The sequence below is a fragment of the Callithrix jacchus genome, chromosome 6 (assembly GCF_049354715.1).
Source record: "Callithrix jacchus isolate 240 chromosome 6, calJac240_pri, whole genome shotgun sequence".
In the NCBI taxonomy this organism is placed as follows: Eukaryota; Metazoa; Chordata; class Mammalia; order Primates; family Cebidae; genus Callithrix; species Callithrix jacchus.
This window is the reverse complement of record NC_133507.1, coordinates 72,319,109-72,340,676: the sequence shown is the minus strand read 5'-3', so window position 1 is coordinate 72,340,676 and position 21,568 is coordinate 72,319,109. Positions and strand designations below refer to the sequence as shown.

The 21,568-nt window shown below is 41.3% G+C and overlaps 1 protein-coding gene and 1 pseudogene across 3 annotated transcripts in view; one reads left to right on the top strand and one right to left on the bottom strand.

The window, feature by feature from the left end:
• Positions 1–21,568, bottom strand: part of ACVR1C (activin A receptor type 1C) — a 152,515-nt gene that overhangs the window by 109,318 nt on the left and 21,629 nt on the right. The window lies entirely within an intron of this gene.
• LOC103793779 (RNA-binding protein EWS-like) lies at positions 1,496–13,788 on the top strand (annotated as a pseudogene).

Genomic DNA, 21,568 nt, shown 5'->3' with positions numbered 1-21,568 from the left:
TCATTCGGATTGGTTTTTAAACCGTTTTGGTGTCTCTTTACCTTCTGGGATACTAATAATTTGTACATTTGGTCCCTTTTTTGTGTCCCATAAATTATAAAGTATTGATTCATTTTTTTATTATTTTATCATTATTTTTGTCTGACTAAACTTTTTTGAAAGACCTGTCTTCAAGTTCTGAGGTTCTTTCTTCTGCTTGATCTAGTCTTCTGCTGAAGCTTACAAATGCATTTTGTATTTCATTCAGTAACTTCTCAGTTCCAAGATTTCTTATGATATCTTTGGTAAATTTCTCTTTCATATCCTGAATTGTTTTTCTGATTTGTTTGTACTATTTTTGAAACTTCTCTTGTATCTCACTTAAGATTCTTTAAACTCAATAATTTGAATTCTTTATCTGGGATTCATAGAATTCCTTTTTGATTGGGATATGTTGCTAGAGAATTATTATGTTCCCTTGAAAGTGTTATATGTCCTTGCTTTTTAATGTTTCTTGTGTTCTTACATTGATACCTATACATCTAGTGCAATAGTCACTTCCTCCAATTTTCAAAATTTCCTTTAGTAGGAGAGGACTTTTTCCTGAAGATGTATCTACGGCATAGGTTGGGGTAGGGCCTTTCCTCTTTGATTTTGGGTTCATGTAGTAGCGTAGTCTCTGTATGACCTTTTTGCTGTAAACAGCATCAGTGGTATCTGTGATTTCTTCACTGAGTTAAGGCATGGTTATGAGTGAACTTCTCGTGAAGTTGTGCTGATGGCAGGAATTCCAGGTGGGCCAGTCTTTAGGCACGAGTGGTGGCAACAGTGGTCTGAGCATGTCTGTCCTTAGACCCCAGGGTGGCATATATTGTCTGTGATGTTAGTGGATCCAGATGGGTCTATTCTTGGGCCTCCAGGCCATCTGATTGGGATGCTGGCAGGTGAATGGGTGGGTTCTTGGGCCTCTGGTCAATAGGCTTGTTATAGACGGTGGCAATAGCAGTGGTAGGACAACTTTCTGGGTCTTGAGCTGTGTGTGCTGGTGTTGGCAGTATCTGTGATGGCCTGGGTAGGCCAGTCACCAGGCTCCTAGGTGGCATGTGTGTGTATTTTGTCAGTGGTGTTGACAGCAAGCTGGCTGGGCCAGTCTTCAACTTCCTGAGGGGAATGCACAGATGCCAGACATAGTAAAATGGGCAGGATGATCTCCAGGTTCTCAGACAGCATGCTTGGGCTCTGAGGTAGTGGTGCCGGGGTAGACAGGCCTGACCTTGGGCCCGTGGTGATATGCAGGACATGGCCTGTAGTAGACAGGGTGAGGTAATCTGTGATGGAGGGTGTGGAGAACATGACTCCAGACTCATACTAGAGCATAGCATTCATGCTATTGGGGTAAATGGAACTGCTTTTACTGGTCCCCTATGGGTAGCTCTCCGGGTCTGAGAAGTGCACACTTTGGCTCTGGCAATAGCACTGGCCACAGCAATGTGTGGGAAGCCTGTATTCAGGCCACATGCTAGAATACAGAGGTTGTGCTCCTAGTGTGGGCAGAGTAGGTGACCATAATCCCAAACAGGGAGCTCTTAGGTTCTGGGTAGCACTTACCTCAGCTCCTGGCTACAGCAGTGACCACAATGTCTTGTGGGGTTAGTGCAGAGAGATCCTGCCCTCCTTGCTTACATCCCAAAACAGAAGCTACATTGACAGAGGGGGCCCAGTCACCACTCACAGCCCCAGACAGGCAGCTCCAGACAGGTAGCCCACCATAGCCTCTGGCAGCAGCAAGGGCAGCTGTGGTGCAGTGGTGTGAGTAAGGGATAGAATCTCAGTCTTCTATGGGCTAGCCTGAGCACAAGGCCACTCTGCCAGTGGGAACAGGGTTGCTACTCCCAACCCATCAGCACTCAGGGTCATCCACCTCAACTCCTAGTGGCAGCAACTGCTGCAGCAGTGTGTGGAGTTGGGAAGGGGTCCCATTCTCTGATTGCAAGCCCAATGGCAAAGTCCATGCCACTGCTGGGGACAAGGTCACTTCTCACAGCTCCAGACAGGTAACTCTCAGGCTCTGCAAAGTATATATACACTCTGGTTTCTTTTGTCCCAGGGTCCACCTCCTTGGTGTGCTGCACACTTCTTTCTCCAGGAAGTAGTACTCCATGTGGACTAGAGAACTAAGGACCACACAGTACCTTTGGATCCAGCTATCACTGTGCCACTGTAGCCCTCTGGCTAGGTACTGGGGAAAGTCAGGGGAGGCTTCCAGAATGTGGAACTATAGGGGCTATGGTTACCAGGGCAGGATGAAGCCAAGTGATAGCTGGACTCACAATTATGCCATTTTGCAGCTGCTTAGGTCTCAGGAATGTGGGTGACCCAGGACAAGTTCCTGTCTAGTGTAATGTCCCTGCAGAGCCTCCAGATCATTGTCCATGTTAATCTAAGGGCTCATATGGATAGAAAAGCTCTCCCATGGCAACAGTCTAGTGGGGATGTGGACTGCTAAGGGTCTCTTCCTTACCCATTCTCTGTAATAAGGAGCCCCTCTGGGATCCCAGCCAATCTCAGCCACTGGCTGCTCACTTTCCTTTTTCTTCTGTGCCTCAGGTGTTTCCTGTGACTTCTCTGTTTATCTCCAGTGATCTTTCCTAGATGTTCTATTCAAGGTCTGATTATCTCTTTACAATTTTCGTTCTTCTTTCTGGAGCGGGTGAATGTCTAATATCTCTAGTCAGCCATCTTGATTCCTCTATACTTTAAATAATCTCTAGATTACTTACAATACCTAATGCTATATAAATAGTTGTAATACTGTATTGTTTTTTATTTGCGTTATTTTTATTGTTGTGTTGTTAATTTTTGTTGTTTATTCCAAATATTTTCAATCTGCAGTTGTTTGAATCTGCAGAAGTGAAACCACAGATATGGAGTGCCAATTATATAGAATTCCATTTATTTTGGTTTACTTCAAATTATTTCAACTATGTTTTATTTTTTGAGACAGAGTTTAGTGTTGTCATCTAGTTTTAAATGCACCTGTTGATATTGTCATATGATTTTTCTTTATTCTGCTGAAATGCTGAATTGAAATATCAGCTTTTTGAATGTTGGACCAGCCTTGCATTACTAGGACAAACTCCACTTGAAAAAGATGTATTATACTGTTGTTGTATTTTTGTTCAATTTGATAACATTTTGTTGAAGATTTTTTGCATCTCTATGAGAGATACTCGTTTGTAGTTTTCTTTCATTGCGATGTCTTTACCTAGTTAAGGTTCAGTGTAATACTGGTTTTATAAAATAACCTGAAAGATGTTCCCTCCAGTTGCATATTCTGAAAATTTATGTAGAATAGACATTATTTCTTCCTAAATATTTTTATAAAATTCACCAGTGAAGTCCTATAAGATTACAGTCTTTTTTGTTAGAAGTTTTCAAGCTTTGGGTTATAAAATCAATGTCTTTAATCTCTTTAGGACTATTCTGATTATCTCTTATGTCTTGATTAGTCTTTGGGAATTTATATCTTTGAAGGAATTTGCTCATTTTACCTAAATTTTTGAATTGTGGACAAAATACAATATGTCCGTATTTTTAGTTTTATGTCTGTAGGGTGGCTAGCAATGTCCTTCTTTCATTTCTAACACCAGCAATTTGTGTATTCCTTCTATTTTCTTTGTAAATCTAGCTAAAGGTGGACCACTTTGACCTCTGAGTATTTAGAAGTTTGTTGCTTAATATAAAGTTCCTGTCGTTGATTGTTAGTTTGTTTCCCTCATGTTCAGAGAACATATTCTGTATAGTTTAATTTTTTAAAAATGTATTAGGTTTGTTCTATGCCCCACAATATTGTCTACCTTGGCTAAAATTCTACACACACTTTAAAAAACGTGTATTTTGCTGTTGTTAGTTGGAATGTTTCATAAATGTCAATTAAATCAAGTTGGTTAAAAATATTTTTTAGATATTGTATATCCTTACTAAAGTTTGGTTCACTTATTCTATCAGATATGAAAGAGGAGTTTGAAGACTCAAAACATAATTACAGTTGTGTCTATTTCACTTTCATTTCTATCTATTGTTGTTTCATGCATTTTGAAGCTCTATGGCTAGAAGCATACAGAACATTATGATACTTGTCAGTGAAGTGATATTTTTATCACTATGGAAAATCCTTGAAACATCTTATCTTTTGATGTCTATGTTTGTTATTAATATAGCCACACCAGCTTTCTTATAATTAGTGTTTGCATGGTATAATTTTTTTCCATAGTTTTCCTTTTAATCTATTTATCTCTTTATATTTAAAGTGCATTTCTATGTTAAAGTGGATTTCTTATGATAGCATATAGATCTTGCTTTTTTTACCCAGTCTGACAATCTCAGTCTTTTCATTGCTATACTTAAACCATTTACATTTAATATAATTATTGGTATGACTGAATTAAAATCTATCATATTGTTTATTGTTTTCTATTCACTGTTTTTGTTCCCTTAAATATTTTATCATGCTTTTGGATTAATTGAATATTTTTATTCCATTTTATTTACATTATTAGCATATTATTTTTACCATTTAAAAAATATTTTTAAAAGTTGCCCTTGCAGGTGGGCACAGTGGTTCATGCCTATAATACCAGCACATTGGGAGTCCAAGGCAGGAGGACCACTTGAGGCCAGTTCAAGACCAGCCTGAACACTGTAGCGAGACCCTGTCTTTGCTAATAATAATGATACAAAAATAAATACCAAAAAAAATGGCCAGGTGTAGTGTATGCTTTTGAGTTTTTGTGGGTTTTGTCTGTTTGTTTTGAGACAGGGTCTCACTTTGTCACCCAGGTTGGAGTGCAGTGACATTATGATAGCTCACTGCAGCCTTGACCTCCCGAGCTCAAGCAATTCTGCCACCTCAGCCTCCCCAGTAGCTGGGACTACAGGTGTACACAACTATAACTGGCTAATTTTTTTTATTTTTTTAAAGATGGGGTCTTGCTATGTTGCCTAGACTGGTCTCAAACTCCTGGGCACAAGTAATCCTTACACTTTGGCCTCCCAAAGTGCTGGAATTACCTAAGTTTTTATTTATTGGAAAATGTCTATTTCACTTTCATTTCAAAACAAAAAACCCTTCATGTAGTATGGAATATTGGGTTGGGAATTTTTTACACATTAAATTTAAACTTGTCACTTTATTGCAATAGGATCATTCTCATAAGAAAATAAAATTAGAGAGAGGGAAAGCAAGAGGGAGACGGATGTTGAGAGAACAAGGAGGAAGGAGAGAAAATAGCATCCACAGATTACAGTGCCTATAGCCAAGTTGCAGCACAGCAGGGCTACAGTGCTTACAACACACAGCCCACTCAAGGATATACACAGACCACCTACGCATATGGTCAACAAAACTATGTAACCTATGGACAGCCCATTAATGTCAGCTACACCCAGGCACAAACCACTGCAACCCATGGGCAGACTGCCTATGCAACTTCTTATGGACATCCTCCCACTGGTTATACTACTCCAACGTCCCCCAGGCATACAGCCAGCTTGTCCAGGGGTATGGCACTGGTGCTTATGATACCACCACTGCTACAGTCACCACCACCCAGGCCTCCTATGTAGCTCAGTCTGCATATGGCACTCAGCCTGCTTATCCAGCCTATGGGCAGCGGCTAGCAGCCACTGCACCTACAAGACTGCAGGATGGTAACAAGTCCACTGAGACTAGTCAACCTCAATGTAGCACAGGAGGTTTCAACCAGCCCAGCCAAGGATATGGACAGAGTAACTACAGTTATCCCCAGGTTCCTGGGAGCTGCCCCATGCAGCCAGTCACTGCACCTCCATCCTACCCTCTTACCAGCTATTCCTCTACACAGCCGACTAATTATGATCAGAGCAGTTACTCTCAGCAGAACACCTATGGGCAACTGAGCAGCTATAAATAGCAGAGTACCTATGGTCAACAAAGCAGCTATGGGCAGCAGCCTCCCACTAGTTATCCACCCTAAACTGGACCCTACAGCTAGGCTCCAAATCAACATAGCCAACAGGGCAGCAGCTAAGGGCGCAGAGTTCATTCTGACAGGACCACCCCAGTAGCATGGGTGTTTATGGGCAGGAGTCTGGAGGATTTTCTGAACCAGGAGGGAAATGGAGCATGAGTGGCCCTGATAACTGGGGCAGGAGAAGAGGGGAATTTGATAGTGGGGTTGTGAGCAGATGTGGGCAAGGAGGAGGACATGGTGGAATGGGTGCTGGAGAGCAAGGTGGCTTCAAGAAGCCTGGTGGACCCATGGACAAAGGACCAGATCTTGATCTAGACCCACCTGTAGAAACTGATGAAGACTCTGACAACAGTGCAATCTATTTACAAGGATTAAATGATAATGTGACTCTAGATGATGTGGTAGACTTCTTCTTTTTTTTTAATAACATTTTAGGTTTTGGGGTACATGTGCAGACCATGCAATACAGTTGCATAGGTACACACATGGCAGTGTGTTTTGTTTGCTTTCTCCCCTTCACCCACATTTGGCATTTCTCCCCAGGCAATCCCTCCCCACCTCCCCCTCCCACTGGCCCTCCCCTTTTCCCCCCTATAGACCCCAGTGTTTAGTACTCCCCTCTCTGTGTCCATGTGTTCTCATTTTTCATCACCCGCCTATGAGTGAGAATATGCGGTATTTCATTTTCTGCTCTTGTGTCAGTTTGCTGAGGATGACGTTCTCCAGATTCATCCATGTCCATACAAACGACACGAACTCATCATTTCTGATTGCTGCATAATATTCCATGGTGTATATGTGCCACATTTTCCCAATCCAGTCTATCATCAATGGGCATCTGGGTTGATTCCAGGTCTTTGCTATTGTAAACAGTGCTGCAATGAACATTCGTGTGCATGTGTCCTTGTAGTAGAACGATTTATAGTCCTTTGGATATATACCCAGTAATGGGATTGCTGGGTCAAATGGAATTTCTATTTCTAAGGCCTTGAGGAATTGCCACACTGTCTTCCACAATGGTTGGACTAATTCACACTCCCACCAACAGTATAAAAGTGTTCCTTTTTCTCCACATCCTCTCCAGCATCTGTTGTCTCCAGATATTTTAATGATCGTCATTCTAACTGGCGTGAGATGGTATCTCAATGTGGTTTTGATTTGCATCTCTCTGATGACCAGTGACGATGAGCATTTTTTTATATGATTGTTGGCCTCATATATGTCTTCTTTCGTAAAGTGTCTGTTCATATCCTTTGCCCAATTTTGAATGGGCTTGTTTGTTTGTTTCCTGTAAATCTGTTTGAGTTCTTTGTAAATTCTGGATATCAGCCCTTTGTCAGATAAGAACACTGCAAAAATTTTTTCCCATTCTGTTGGTTGCCAATTCACTCTAGAGACTATTTCTTTTGCTGTGCAGAAGCTGTGGAGTTTCATTAGGTCCCATTTGTCTATTTTGGCTTTTGTTGCCAATGCTTTTGGTGTTTTGTTCATGAAGTCCTTGGCTACTCCTATGTCCTGGATGGTTTTGCCTAGATTTCCTTCTAGGGTTTTATGGTGCCAGGTCTTATGTTTAAGTCTTTATTCCATCTGGAGTTAATTTTGGTGTAAGGTGTCAGGAAGGGGTCCAGTTTCTGGTTTCTGCACATGGCTAGCCAGTTTTCCCAGCACCATTTGTTGAACAGGGAATCATTTTCCCATTGCTTGTTTTTGTCGGGTTTATCAAAGATTGTATGGTTGTAGATATGTTGTGTTGCCTCTGATGCCTCTGCTCTGTTCCATTGGTCTATATCTCTGTTTTGGTACCAGTACCATGCTGTTTTGATTACTGTAGCCTTGTAGTATAGTTTGAAATCCGGTAGTGTGATGCCCCCCGCTGTGTTCTTTTTGTTTAGAATTGACTTGGCTATGTGGGCTCTCTTTTGGTTCCATATGAAGTTCATGGTGGTTTTTTCCAGTTCTGTGAAGAAAGTCAATGTTAGCTTGATGGGTATAGCATTGATTCTGTAAATTACTTTGGGCAGTATAGCCATTTTCACGATATTAATTCTTCCTAACCATGAACATGAAATGTTTCTCCATCTGTTTGTGTCCTCTCTGATTTCGTTGAGCAGTGGTTTGTAGTTCTCCTTGAAGAGGTCCCTTATGTACCTTGTGAGTTGTATTCCAAGGTATTTTCTTCTTTTTGTAGCAATTGTGAATGGCAGTTCGTTCTTGATTTGGCACTCTTTAAGTCTGTTATTGGTGTAGAGGAAGGCTTGTGATTTTTGCACATTGATTTTATATCCTGAGACTTTGCTGAAGTTGCTTATCAGTTTCAGGAGTTTTTGGGCTGAGGCGATGGGGTCTTCTAGGTATACTATCATGTCGTCTGCAAATAGAGACAATTTGGCTTCCACCTTTCCTATTTGAATACCCTTTATTTCTTTTTCTTGCCTGATTGCTGTGGCTAGAACTTCCAGTACTATATTGAATAGGAGTGGTGACAGAGGGCATCCTCGTCTAGTGCCGAATTTCAAAGGGAATGCTTCCAGTTTTTGCCCATTAAGTATGATATTGGCTGTGGGTTTGTCATTAATAGCTTTTATTACTTTGAGATATGTTCCATTGATACTGAGTTTATTGAGGGTATTTAGCATAAAGGGCTGTTGAATTTTGTCAAATGCCTTCTCTGCATCAATTGAGATAATCATGTGGTTTTTGTTTTTGGTTCTGTTTATGTGGTGAATTACGTTTGTAGACTTGCATATGTTGAACCAGCCTTGCATCTCCGGGATGAATCCTACTTGATCATGATGGGTAAGTTTTCTGATTTGCTGTTGCAATCAGCTTGCCAATATTTTATTAAAGATTTTTGCATCTATGTTCATCATGAATATTGGTTTGAAGTTTTCTTTTCTTGTTGGGTCTCTGCCGGGTTTTGGTATCAGAATGATATTGGTCTCATAGAATGATTTGGGAAGGATTCCTTCTTTTTGGATTATTTGGAATAGTTTCAGAAGAAATGGTACCAGTTCCTCTTTGTGTGTCTGGTAAAATTCAGATGTGAACCCGTCTGGACCTGGGCTATTTTTGTGTGATAGGCTCTTAATTGCTGCCTCGACTTCTGCCCTTGTTATTGGTCTATTCATAGTTTCAGCTTCCTCCTGGTTTAGGCTTGGGAGGACACAGTAGTCCAGGAATTTATCCATTTCTTCCATGTTTACTAGTTTATGTGCATAGAGTTGTTTGTAATATTCTCTGATGATGGCTTGAATTTCTGTGGAGTCTGTGGTGATTTCCCCTTTATCATTTTTTATTGCATCTATTTAGTTGTTCTCTCTTTTCTTTTTAATCAATCTGGCTAGTGGTCTGTCTATTTTGTTGATCTTTTCATAAAGCCAGCTCTTGGATTTATTGATTTTTTGAAGGGTTTTTCGTGTCTCAATCTCCTTCAGTTCAGCTCTGATCTTAGTTATTTCTTGTCTTCTGCTGGGTTTTGAGTTTTTTTTATCTTGCTCCTCTAGCTCTTTCAATTTTGATGATAGGGTGTCAATTTTGGATCTCTCCATTCTTCTCGTATGGGCACTTATTGCTATATACTTTCCTCTAGAGACTGCTTTAAATGTGTCCCAGAGATTCTGGCATGTTGTGTCTTCGTTCTCATTGTTTCGAAGAACTTCTTTATTTCTGCCTTCATTTCGTTGTTTATCCAGTTAACATTCAAGAGCCAGTTGTTCAGTTTCCATGAAGCTGTGCGGTTCTGGATTGGTTTCTGAATTCTGAGTTCTAACTTGATTGCACTATGGTCTGAGAGGCTGTTTGTTATGATTTCAGTTGTTTTGCATTTGCTGAGCAGTGCTTTACTTCCAATTATGTGGTCAATTTTAGAGTAGGTATGATGTGGTGCTGAGAAGAATGTATATTCTGTTGATTTGGGGTGGAGAGTTCTGTAAATGTCTATCAGGTTTGCTTGTTCCAGGTCTGAGTTCAAGCCCTGGATATCCTTGTTGATTTTCTGTCTGGTTGATCTGTCTAATATTGACAGTGGAGTGTTAAAGTCTCCCACAATTGTTGTGTGGGAGTCTAAGTCTCTTTGTAGGTCATTAAGAACTTGCCTTATGTATCTGGATGCTCCTGTATTGGGTCCATATATGTTTAGGATGGTTAGCTCTTCTTGTTTTATTGATCCTTTTACCATTATGTAATGGCCTTCTTTGTCTCTTTTGATCTTTGTTGCTTTAAAGTCTATTTTATCAGAGATGAGAATTGCAACTCCTGCTTTTCTTTGCTCTCCATTTACTTGGTAAATCTTCCTCCATCCCTTTATTTTGAGCCTTTGTGTATCCTTGAATGTGAGATGGGTTTCCTGGATACAGCACACTGATGGGTTTTGGATTTTTATCCAATTTGCCAGTCTGTGTCCTTGGATTGGTGCATTTGGTCCATTTACATTTAGGGTTAATATTGTTATGTGTGAATTTGATGCTGCCATTTTCATGCTAAGTGGCTCTTTTGCCCATTAGTTGTTGTAGATTCTTCATTATGTTGATGCTCTTTAGTGTTTAGTGTGATTTTGGAATGGCTGGTACTGGTTATTCCTTTCTATGTGTAGTGCCTCTTTCAGGAGCTCTTGTAAAGCAGGCCTGGTGGTGACCAAATCTCTGAGTATTTGCTTGTTCGCAAATAATTTTATTTTTCCTTCACTTCTGAAGCTCAGTTTGGCTGGATATGAAATTCTGGGTTGAAAGTTCTTTTCTTTAAGAATGTTGAGTATTGGCCCCCACTCTCTTCTGGCCTGTAGAGTTTCTGCCGAGAGATCTGCTGTGAGTCTGATGGGCTTCCCTTTGTGGGTGACCTGACCTTTCTCTCTGGCTGCCCTTAGTATTTTCTCCTTTATTTCAACCTTGTTGAATCTGACGATTATGTGCCTTGGTGTTGCTCTTCTTGTGGAATATCTTTGTGGTGTTCTCTGTATTTCCTGTAATTGAGTGTTGGCCTGTCTTGCTCGGTGGGGGAAATTTTCCTGGATAATGTCCTGAAGAGTATTTTCCAGCTGAGATTCATTCTCTTCGTCCCCTTCTGGTACACCTATCAAACGTAAGTTAGGTCTCTTCACATAGTCCCACATTTCTTGGAGACTTTGTTCATTCCTTTTTGCGCTTTTTTCTCTGATCTTGGTTTCTCGTTTTATTTCATTGAGTTGATCTTCGACCTCTGATATTCTTTCTTCTGCTTGGTCAATTCGGCTATTGAAACTTGTGCATGCTTCGCAAAGTTGTCGTATTGTTTTTTGGCTCCTTTAATTCATTCATATTCCTCTCTAAGTTATCCATTCTTGTTATCATTTCCTCGAATCTTTTTTCATATCTTTTTTCAAGGTTCTTAGTTTCTTTGCATTGATTTAAAACATGTTCTTTTAGCTCACAAAACTTTCTCATTATCCACCTTCTGAAGTCTAATTCCGTCATTCCATCACAGTCATTCTCCATCCAGATTTGTTCCCTTGCTGGTGAGGAGTTTTGATCCTTTCTAGGAGGCGAGGTGTTCTGGTTTCGGGTGTTTTCCTCCTTTTTGCACTGGTTTCTTCCCATCTTTGTGGATTTATCCACCTGTCATCTGTGTAGTTGCTGACTTTTCGATTGGGTCTCTGAATGGACACCCAGATTGTTGATGATGAGGTATTTCTGTTACTTGGTTTTCCTTCTACCAGTCTAGCCCCTTCGCTGTACAACTTCTGAGGTCCACTCCAGGCCCTGCTTGTCTGGGGTGCACCTATAGCAGCTGCGGAACAGTGAGGGGTGCTACCAGTTTCTTTTTCTGCTATCTTTGTCCTAGAATGATGCCTGCCAAATATCAGTCTTTTGGATATAGAGGGTCAGGGAGCTGCTTGAGGAGACAGTCTGTACTTTATAGGAGCTCAATTGCTGAGCTGTGAGCTCTGTTGTTCAATCAGGGTTGTTAGGCTGCTATGTTTAATTCTGCTGCAACAGAACTCATAAAAAAAAACCCTTTTTTTCTCAGCTGCTCTTTCTGAAGGGGTTGGGGTTTATTTTTGAGTGTCCACTGTGCTGTCCTGCCCAGCTAGGAGGCAGTCTAGTCACTATTTGCCTGTCGAGGCTCCGCCCTGCTGGTGTGGGGTTTGCCCTGTTGCTGCAGGCTCTGCCTTTCTGCTGCAGTCTCCACCCTGCTGCCACGAGCTACGCCCTGCGGCTGAGTCTCTCTGTTGTACTGGGTTGCCTCGGCAATGGCAGGCTGCGTCAGCAATGGGCGTGTACCTCAGTAGGGGCTGATTGCCTCGGTAATGGCGGACGCCCCTCCCCGACAGAGCTGCGTTTTAAGGGATCCTCCTCACCAGGAGCGTTTGGAATCGCCATTTTGTTTGTCGCACTGCGCTACCCCAAACGCTGTGTCCCTGGGATTTCCTGGGCTGGCTCACTGTCCAAGTCCCATTCAGTCTCAAGTTCAGCCCTCTCAGGTCTCAGTTTGCCGGTTCAACAGGGCACCTGTAACAGTGCGCTTTTGTATGGAGCGCTGTGGAGCACCTCTGCACTCTGGCGCAGGCCGCAGCCGCACTGGCTGCCAGCTACACCAGGCAAAACCTCTGCCTGGCGTCCAGCGTCTCTTTTATACCTGGGAATTTCCCCGTTCTGTGGGCAACTAAGATCCATCTGGAAGTGCGTCCCTGACTCACCCTCTTCACACATCCAGCGAGAGCTTCAATCCTGGGTTGTTCTCACAGCACCATCTTGAGTCCTCTTATTCCTGGCACATTGATGTGAGTTACCAACCTGGGAGGCTCCCCTGAGCTTCAGTGTCCACAAGCATTTTATTGGAGTTTCATTATATAAGCATTATGAATTGGATCATTGGTCACGTGAATTTAATCTCCATCGCCCTTTCTCTCCCTAGGGGTTCTCTGGTAGACTTCTTTAAGCAGTGTAGGGTTGTTAAGATGAACAAGAGAACTGGGCAACCCATGATCCACATCTACGTGGACAAGAAAACAGGAAGGCCCAAAGGTGATGCCACAGTGTCCTATAAAAACCCACCTACCGCCAAGGCTGCTGTGGAGTGCTTTGATAGAAAAGATTTTCAAGGGAGCAAACTTAGTCTCTCTTGCTCAGAAGAAGCCTCCAATGAACAGTATGCAGGTGGTATGCCACCCCGTGAGGGCAGAGGGATGCCACCACCACTCTGCAGAGGTCCAGGAGGCCCAGAAGGTCCTGGGGGACCCATGGGTCGCATAAGAGGCTGTGGAGGAGATAGAGGAGGCTTCCCTCTGGGGGAAACCTTCCAGAGGAGGAAATGTCCTGCACCGAGTTGGAGACTGGTAGTGTCCCAATCCAGGTTGTGGAAACCAGAACTTCACCTGGAGAACAGAGTGCAACCAGTGTAAGGCCCCAAAGCCTGAAGGCTTCCTCCCACCACCCTTCCAGCTCCCAGGTGGTGATCGTGGCAGAGGCCCTGGTGGCATATGGGGAAGAAGAGGTGGCCTCATGGATCATGGTGGTCCCGGTGGAATGTTCAGAGGTGGCTGTAATGGATACAGAGGTGGCTTCCGTGGTGGCCAGGGCATAAACTGAGGTGGCTTTGGCGGAGGAAGACGAGGTAGCCCTGGGGGGCCCCCTGCACCTTTGATGGAACAGATGGGAGGAAGAAGAGGAGGACATGGAGGACATTTACATCTCTTCAACTATTTTTTCTGTCCCATTCTCCCTTTTTTCCCTTCTAGCATTCCATTTACACATGTTATATTACTTGATCTGGAAAAACTGATAAAGGCAAGCACCATCAGGAATGCAGAGATCAGCCCTATTAGATGCAGAGACCCCGCAAAGATGCATTGATGATCAGATTTATTTTTTAAACCATAAAATGTTTTAAATGTATAATTCCATATTTACAATGTTGGCCATAACATTATGATTATTCCTTGTCTATACTTTAGTATTTTTCACCATTTGTGAAGAAATATTAAAACAAGTTAAATGAGAAAAAAATGAGACATTTTTTTAAAAACTCACTTCATTGGTTTGTTTTAGAGTTTCTGCTAAGAAGTCTGCTGCAATTCTTAACTTTGTTTTTCTTTATGTAAGAGGTATTTTTTAATGCAGGCTGCCTTCAAGATTTTCTATTTATCTTTGAATGTCATCAATTAGAATATGATGGATATGATCTATTCGTGTAGGGTTTGGGAGGTGAGAAATTTGTCTGGATTAGGCTTTATAAGCTTCTGTGATTGGTGGTTTGGTATCTTTAACTATATCTGGAAATTAATAACCAGTATCTCTTAAACTATTTCTTCTGTCCCATTCTCCCTTTTTTCCCCTTCTAGCATTCCAGTTACACATATGTTATATTACTTAATATTACCCCATACCTCTTGAATGCTCTGTTGGTCTTTTTGCTCTTCTCTCTTTATTACCTCTGGATGCTTCCCTCTTTAGTGTAATGGCTTTAAAGGAGTACAAGTACACTATGATCAGGTAATTTCTAATGATCCATCTTCAAATTTATGATTCTTTCTTTGGCTGTGTCAGGTCAATTGATGAGCACCCCAAAGGCATTCTTCATTTGTTTTTCAAGGAGAGGAAGGCAGCAAAACACACTGCCACGTGTGTACCTATGCAACGATCTTGCATGTTCTGCACATGTACCTCAAAACCTAAAATGCAATAAAAAAGAAGTTTCTTTTGACATTTTCTTACACTATCTATCCTTCTGCTGAAATGCCACATCTGTTTATCCATATTTTCTACCATTTCCACTATAGCTTTTAATCATAGTTATTTTAAATTCCTTGCCTAATAATTCTAAAATCTTCATCATATCTAAATCACGTTATATTGAGTGCTCTGTCTCTTGTGAGTAGGGTTTTTTCTTAAGTATCTTTTCATAACTTTTGGTTGATATAACTATAACTATATCACTGGTAAAATTAATCATAAGGTCTTTACACTAAAATTGCAGGTGTCAGGGTAAAGAGAGAAGCATGAAGTAAGAAGATTGAAGTGTCAGGTATGAAGAGTAATGAATGAAACGACCTAGTATTGATTTGTAAGGAACATTAAGAAACAATGCAGTTAGCTATAGAGAAACTGGTACCACTCCTTCTGAAACTATCCCAAACAATACAAAAAGAAGGAATCCTCCGTAACTCATTTATGAGACCAACATCATCCTGATACCAAAACCTGTCAGAGACACAATTATAAAAGAAAATTTAAGGCCAATATCCATGATAAACATTGATGCAAAAATCTTCAATAAAATACTGGAAAACCAAATCCAACAGTACCTCAAAAAGCTTATCCATCACGATCAAGTTGGCTTCATCCTTCAGATGCAAGGCTGGTTCGACATATGCAAGTCTATAAATATAATCCATCACTTAAACAAAACCATAGACAAAACCACATGATTATCACAATGTTAAATTTTATCTTCAACAAAATTCAACAGCCCTTTATGCTAAAAAAACTCTCAATAAACTAGGTATCAGTGGAACTTATATCAAAATAATAAAAGCTATTTATGACAAACCCACAGCCAATATCATACTGCATGGGCAAAAACTGGAAGCATTTCCTTTGAAAACTGGCACAAGACAAGGGTGCTGTCACTCACCACTCCTATTCAACAAAGTATTGGAAGTTCTAGCCAGAGCAATCAGGCAAGAAAAAGAAATAAAGTATTCAGTTAGGAAAGGAGGAAATCGAATTGTCTCTGTTTGCAGATGACATGACTATATATTTAGAAGACCCCATTACCTCAGCCCAAAATCTCCTTAAACTGATAAGCTACTTCAGCAGAGTCTCAGCATACAAAATCAATGTGTAAAAATCACAAGCATTCCTATACACCAATAACAGACAAACAGAGGTCCAAATCATGTGTGAACTCCCATTCATAATTGCTACGAAGAGAATAAAATACCTAGGAATACAACTAACAAGGGACATGAAGGACCTCTTCAAGGAGAACTAGAAACCAATTCTCAAGAAAATAAGAGAGGGCACAAACAGATGGGGAAACATTCCATGCTCATGGTTAGGAAGAATCAATATCGGGAAAATGGCCATATTGCCCAAAGTAATTTAGAGATCCAATGCTATCCCCATCAAGTACAATTGATCTTCTTCACAAAATTGGAAAAAACCACCTTAAACCTCACATGGAACCAAAAAAGAGCCCGCATAGGTAAGACAATTCTCAGCAAAAAAAAAAAAAAAAAGCTAGAGGCATCACATTACCTGACTTCAAACTATACTACAAGGCTACTATAATCAAAACAGCATGGTTCTGGTACCAAAACAGAGATATAGACCAATGGAACAAAACAGAGGCCACACATCTACAACCATCTGATCTTTGACAAATCTGACAAAAACAAGCAGTGGGAAAACAATTCCCTGTTTAATGAATGGTGTTAGGAAAACGGGCTAGCCATATGCAGAAAGCAGAAACTGAACCCCTTCCTGACACCTTATACAAAAATTAACTCCAGATGGAATACAGATTTAAACATAAGACCTAACACCATAACCCTAGAAGAAAACCTAGGCAATACCATTCAGGACATAGGCATAGGCAAGGACTTTATGATTAAAACACCAAAAGCAATGGCAACAAAAGCCAAAATAGACAAATGGGATCTAATTAACCTTAAGAACTTCTACACAGCAAAAGAAACTATCATCAGAGTGAACGAGCAACCAACAGAATGGGAAAAGATTTCTGCAATTCACCCATCTGACAAAGTGCTAATATCCAGAATCTACAAAGAATTTAAACAAATTTACAAAAAAAAAAAAAACATCAAAAGGTGGGCAAAGGATATGAACACACACGTTCCAAAAGATGACATTTATGCAGCCAACAAACATATAAAAAAATGTTCATTATCACTGGTCATTAGAGAAATGCAAATCAAAACCACATTGAGATACCATCTCACACCAGTTAGAATGTCAATCACTTAAAAATCTGGAAACAACAGATGCTGGAGAGGATGTGGAGAAATAGGAATGCTTTTACACTGTTAGTGGGAGTGTAAATTAGTTCAACCATTGTAGAAGACAGTGTGGTAATTCCTCAAGAGTCTAGAACCAGAAATACCATTTGATCCAGCAATCCCATTACTGGGTATATATCCAAAGGATTATAAATCATTCTATTATAAAGACACATGCACATGTATGTTCATTATGGCACTGTTTACAATAGCAAAGACTTGGAACCAACCCAAATGCCCATCAATGATAGACCAGATAAAGAAAATGTGGCACAAATACACCATGGAATACTCTGCAACCAACAAAAAGGATGAATTCATGTACTTTACAGGGATATGGATGAAGCTGGAAACCATCATTCTCAGCAAAATGACATAAGAACAGAAAACCAAACACCACATGTTCTCACTCATAAGTGGGTGTTGAACAATGAGCACACATGGACACAGGGAGGGGAACATTATACACTGGGGCCTGTTGGGGGGTGGTGAGCTAGGGGAGGTATAGCAGGGGGTAGGGGGATTGGAGAGGGATAACATTAGGAAAAATACCTAATGTAGTTGATGAGGGGATGGATGCAGCAAACCACCATGGCATGTGTATACCTATATAACGATCCTGCATGATCGGCACATGTACCCCAGAACTTAACGTGTAATAAAAAAAGAAAGTAAAACAAATTACTAGTCAAAAAGAGGGCAAAAAAAGAGGAACAGACTAATAATAAAAAGAAAGATAAATAGCAAGATGGTAGGTTTAAAACCATACAAATGAGAGAGAGAGGGAAGATGGTGCTGTAGGACCAATTCAGGATTGCAGCTCCCAGTTAATCTGCAAAGGATGTGTGGATGCCACATTTCCATATGGATCTTTATTGTACACAGGCTAGGAGATTCCCAGGTGTAAGAGCCCCATGGGCCACCAGTGCAGCAGTTTGGGCCAGCGTGGCTGTTTGGGCCGAGGCCGCAGCGCAGCAACACTCCCTACAAAATACACTGGTTTGGTTGCCCTGTTAAACCAACAATTGGAGATTTTGGAAGGCAGATTAGCACATTCATCTGATTAAATGGGACTTAAACAGAAAGCCAGGCCAGAAGATTCCTAGGCAGCAACATGGTTTGAGCTGGCACAGTGGGTCACTGCACAGGAAATCACATAGATCCCAGCACCGTTGCAGCAGGCGACTGGAACAACTGGGAGAAAGTCAACTGTTCAACTTAAAATAAAAAGGGCTCTGAGGCAGGGAGCCAGGTGATCAGGCTCGGCGGGTCCCAACCCCACAAAAACAAACAAAACAGCAATTGAAAATGCTCGGGGTTGAGAGTTTCACGGCAAGCACAGCTGAACCCAGGACAGTGCAGCTCGGTGGGGGAGGGGCATCTGCCACTACCGAGGAACACGACCCCTATGGAGGTACTCAGCCATTGCTGACACAGCCTGCCATTGCCGAGGCAACCCACAATAACATGGAGAGTCTGCCACTACAGAGGCAGGCCACCATCACCACTGCAGTTCTAACCACACCCATATAAACAGGACTACAGGGAATTACACATGGCAACAGGACGGCGGAGCCCACGGCAGCTCATGATAGCCACTACAGGTGGGCAGTGACTAGACTGCCTCCTTGCTGCGCAGGAAAGTGCAATGGATACTCATAAATAAAGCCCTAACTCCCTGGGACAGAGCACCTGAGGGAAAAAAAAGGGCTTTATGAGTTCTGCGAGTTCTGCTGCAGCAGATTTAAACGTACCTGCCTAGCAGCCCTGAATGAACAATGGAGCTCACAGCTCAGCACTACAGCTCCTATAAAGTACAGACTGTCTCCTCAAGCAGCTCCCTGACCCCCGTATATCCAAAGAGTCACCTCACAAAGGACTGATCAGACTGACATTTGGCGGGCATCATTCAGGGACAAAGATAGCAGAAGAAAAATCTGGTAGCAACCCTCATGGTTCCTCAGCTGCTACAGGAGTTCCCCAGGCAAGCAAGGCCTGGAGTGGACCTCAGCAGTCCTACAGCAGTGGGGCCAGACTGTTAGAAGGAAAACTAAGAAACAGAAATACTTCATCATCAACAATCTGGACGTCCACTCAGAGTCCCAATCGGAAAATCAGCACCACTCAGAGGACAGGTGGATAAATCCACAAAGATGGGAAGAAACCAGTGCAAAAAGGAGGAAAACATCTGAAACCAGAACACCTCACCTCCAACAAAGGACCAAAACTGCTCACCAGCAAGGGAACAAAGCTGGACGGAGAATGAGTGTGATGAAATGACAGAATCAGACTTCAGAAGGTGGGTAATAAGAAACTTCTCTGAGCTAAAAGGACATGTTCTAAATCAATGCAAAGAAACTAAGAAACTTGAAAAAAGATTTGAGGAAATGATAAGAATGGACAACTTAGAGAGGAATATGAGTGAACTGATGGAGCTGAAAAACACAACAGAACTTTGTGAAGCATGCACAAATTTCAACAGCCGAATTGACCAAGAAGAAGAAAGGATATCAGAAGTCGAAGATCAACTCAATGAAATAAAATGAGAAGCCAAGATTAGAGAAAAAAGCACAAAAAGCAAAGAACAAAGTCTCCAAGAAATGTGAGACTATGTGAAGAGACCTAATCTACGTTTGATAGGTGTACCTGAATGTGACAAAGATAATGAATCCAAGCTGGAAAATACTCTTCAGGATATTATCCAGGAAAATTTCGCCAACCTAGCAAGGCAGGCAAATATTCAAGTTCAGGAAATACAGAGAACACCACAAAGATATTCTGCAAGACGAGCAACCCCAAGGCATATAATCATCAGATTTACCAGGGTTGAAATGAAGGAGAAAATGGTAAGGGCAGCCAGAGAGAAAGGTCAGGTCACCCACAAAGGGAAGCCCATCAGACTCACGGCACATCTCTCGGCAGAAAACCTACAAGTGAGAAGAGAGTGGGGGCCAATATTCAGCATCCTTAAAGAAAAAAACTTTCAACACAGAATTTCATATCCAACCAAACTGAGCTTCATAAGTGAAGGAAAAAGACAATCCTTTGCAAACAAGCGAGTACTCAGAGATTTTGTCACCACCAGGCCTGCTTTACAAGAGCTCCTGAAAGAGGCACTACACATAGAAAGGAACAACCAGTACCAGCCACTCCAAAAACATACCGAATGCTAAAGAGCATCAACAAAATGAAGAATCTGCATCAACTAATGGACAAAATAGCCAGCAAGCATCAAAATGGCAGTATCAAATTCACACATAACAATACTAACCCTAAATGTAAATGGGCTAAATGCACCAATCAAAAGACACAGACTGGCAAATTGGATAAAAAGCCAAAACCCATTGTTGTGCTGTATCCAGGAAACCCATCTCACATGCAAGGATACACAAAGGCTCAAAAGAAAGGGATGGAGCAAGATTTACCAAGCAAATGGAGAGGAAAAAAAAGCAGGAGTTGCAATTCTCGTCTCTGATAAAATAGACTTTAAAGTAACAAAGATCAACAAAGACAAAGAAGGACATTACATAATGGTAAAAGGATCAATACAACAAGAAGAGCTAACAATCCTAAATATATATGGACCCAATACAGGAGCACCCAAATATATACGGCAAGTTCTTCATGACTTACAAAGAGACTTAGACTCCCACACAATAATAGTGGAAGACTTTAACACTCCACTGTCAATATTAGACAGATCAACCAGACAGAAAATTAACAAGGATATCCAGGGCTTGAACTCAGACCTGGAACAAGCAAACCTAATAGACATTTACAGAACTCTCCATCCCAAATCCACAAAATATACATTCTTCTCAGCACCACATCACACCCACTCTAAAATTGACCATATAATTGGAATAAAGCACTCCTCCGCAAATGCAAAACAACTGACATAATAACAGTCTCTCAGATCATAGTGCAATCAAGTTAGAACTCAGAATTCAGAAACTAACTCAGAACTGCAGAGCTTCATGGAAACTGAACAACTGGCTCTTGAATGTTGATTGGATAAACAATGAAATGAAGGCAGAAATAAAGAAGTTCTTTGAAACCAACAACAATGAAGACACAACATACCAGATTCTTGGGAACACATTTAAAGCAGTCTCTAGAGAAAAATATATAGCAATAAGTGCCCACATGAGAGGAGTGGAGAGATCCAAAATTGACACCCTATCATCAAAATTGAAAGAGCTGGAGGAGGAAAATCAAAAAAACTCAAAACCTATCTGAAGACAAGAAATTACCAAGATCAGAGCAGAACTGAAGGAGATAGAGACACGAATAACCCTTCAAAAATCAATAAATCCAAGAGCTGGTTTTTTGAAAAGATCAACAAAATAGACAGACCACTAGCCAGACTGATAATAAAGAAGAGAGAGAACAACCAAATAGATGCAATAAAAACCGATAAAGGGGAAATCACCACAGATTCCACAGAAATTCAAACCATCATCAGAGAATACTGCAAAGAACTCTATGCACATAAACTAGTAAGCCTGGAAGAAATGGATAAATTCCTGGACACCTGTGTCCTCCCAAGTCTAAACCAGGAGGAAGCCAAAACTATGAATAGACC